Below are 2,755 nucleotides of genomic sequence, written 5' to 3'. Positions count from 1 at the left end.
GGCTGTAAGCAAGACATGGCCACAAACCCCTGCTCCGCCGGCGCGGGGAGACGGGCCGTCCTCCCAAAGGTCAGCGGGCAGGAGGCGCCTCCACGGGCGCTCCGCAGAGGAGAGCCGGGCAGAGGTCACCCACCCCACAGCTCCTCTGCAGCACAAGGAACACCAAGCCACCCATGCCCACCCCAGCCATCGCCACCACAACGCGGCTGCTCCAGTCCCACAGGAGGGGGCTGCTCCCACCCCCAGCCCAGGTTTTGGGGAGTCACTAACACCCCAGAGCAGGGTCCAGCACGAGGGCGGTCTGGCAATTTCTCCCTCCCATCACACCCTGCCTACACAACCGTGATCTGCTGCCCTCCCCAAAGGCGTCCCCGTGACCCACCCTCCAGCAGGAGGGCAGGGACCAGCCGAGGATGCTGCGCCCATCCCCATGCAGCACCCCACTCCACTGGAAAACTGGTTTTTATCCCCCTCCGCACACAGAGGAGGTGGCGGGGTACAGGAGGGGGCCCAATGTGCCCCAGCTTTGCCAAGCTTCATCCACCCGCACTACGGGCACAAGGCCCCAGGGGAGCCCCGGACAGGGAGGAGCGAGCGAGGTGGCTTCCCCTCCTCTCCGTGGCTGGAACAAGTTGTGTAGCAGGTCCTAATCCAGCGCTGGATGGTGGAGCTGTAAACCGCCGTCAAGACACGGAGGCACAGCCAAGGTGGCCAAAAGAGCGTGTTTTCATGGAAAAACACCACCAGGCTCCTGCAAATGCCCGTGAGGGAAGAGGGAAGGTGCCATCGTGGGGAGCAGGAGGCGAGACGTGGTGCCACCAGTTCCGTGGTCTGTCCCTGCACCCAGCAGCTGCTGCCGTAATGGGCAAATTTAGCACCTTCCACACATTTGTCACAGCAAATACACCCCATTTCACAGCTTGTTGCAGGCTAATAGGAACAGCGTTAACAGCCGAGGTCACCCGCGGTGACCTGTCATCGCGGTGGAGTCTCAGGCCCACAGGCATCTCTGCAGAGCGGCAGCGCTCCTGGTTCCTCCGCAGCAGCACACGGTCAAAATCAGATGCAAGGAACACAGAGATGAGGTTAATGAGCTCGGAAGTGTCGACGGTCACGTGGAGGTATGCCAGGGCTCTGAACCACGGGGGATGACAACCGCTCAGGAAGTCCTAGCAAGGCCGAGCGTTTCACCACCTCCCAAGGTGATGCTGATGGATGCTGAGGAACGCACTCAAACCTGCAGACCCACCTGCCCCGACCGTTCGGCAGGAACAGCAGCCCTGCAAATCTCATTTGAGGAGGAAAAAAATAACCAGGGACGCACCCGCTGTTCTAGGAGCAACATCTCCTGCTCCTCACCGAGACCCTTCCTTTGCCTGCGTGGGACAAGGACCACTTCATCGTCCCGGAGAGACACGAGAGGAGGCAACCGCCAGATGCCTTCAATCATCTTCTTTTCAACAGGGAATTATACAGCAGGAACCGTCGCTTCATTCATCAGGGGAACAAGCACCTCGCCGTTCCGCACGCGCCCGGTGCCTGGGAGATAAGTGCTCCCTTCCTTCCCAGAGCCACCCAAACCCTGGGACACATCTGCGCCGCGGAGCAGCCCCCCAGGGGAGGGCCACTGCTGCTCCGCTTTGGAGCTCCGAACACATTTACACTGTGTTGGCGCCCCGGGCACGTGGCATGGCATAAAGATGAGCCGCTCAGATCCCGAGCAGAGAGACACGGGGAGCGTTTGTGCCGAGAGAGGGTCAACGTGTCCTCCCCGCCCCACCGAACATTCTGAGTGAAAGCAAAAGGGTGAGGACAAGGATGGAGCCGCCCAAATCCCAAATCATCTCGCAGAAACAGATCGCAATGAGACGTGGTTTTGAGTGGAGTCATCATGGTCCCCACGGCCCGAGGACAGGCTGGCTGGACACCACCAGAAGCAGCAGCAGAGGGAAACATCCCCCTCAACACAGACTACCTAAACCTGGGGTGAATCTGCCCCAGATCTTCAGGGTGACCCTCACGAGCATCCCGGCTGTCTGAAGGAGGAGGGTGCGGGCACAGCAAGAGCTGCTTCTCCCTGGGGCAGGGCTGGCAGTAAGAGGAGAGCCTGAAGGAAGGTGCTGGGCTGAGCCTTGCCGGGTCACCATGAGAAAACAAGGTGCCACCATGTAGAAACCTGTGAGGACAGCAGCTGTGAGGTCGGCACCAACGATCCTCCCGCCCCCTGCTGCTTTTCTTTCCATAGTTGCAAGTGCTACATCGGAAGGAGCTTCACAGTCCAACAAAATGGCTACAGAACAGCTCATTAGTGCCCCAACTAATGAGTGAGAAGATGCCAGAGCAGGCTCCAAATGGCAGCATCGCAACTCAACCCCCAGTGCTCAGCCAAAGTGCTCCCAAAACCACTGACTGACCCGTTACCTTGTGTCCCAGCAGTGCCTGTGTCTCTCTGGAGACTGGAGTCAAAAAGATGCCCAAGATGGAAATGCCCAAGATGGAGATGCCCAAGATGGAGATGCCCAAGATGGAGAGGGGTGGCAGTTGGATCTGGTCTCAGGGTTGTGTCTCTGGGAGTTTTATCACCTTATCGTGTTATTTTGGGCCACCACAAAGCCACCAGCATCCCCACCCCGGGGCAGGCTCGGTGCTGCTTAACCAACCAAACAACCTTGCCCGGGGTGTAGCTCTTCCCCAAGGACCTCACCCAGGCCACAAGCAGCAGAGGCAGCCCGGGGCCGGCGCCGGCCCGACGGCC

Source organism: Buceros rhinoceros, unplaced genomic scaffold (genome assembly GCF_000710305.1).
Source record: "Buceros rhinoceros silvestris isolate BGI_N320 unplaced genomic scaffold, ASM71030v1 scaffold33214, whole genome shotgun sequence".
NCBI lineage: Eukaryota > Metazoa > Chordata > Aves > Bucerotiformes > Bucerotidae > Buceros > Buceros rhinoceros.
This window is presented reverse-complemented; position numbering follows the sequence as displayed.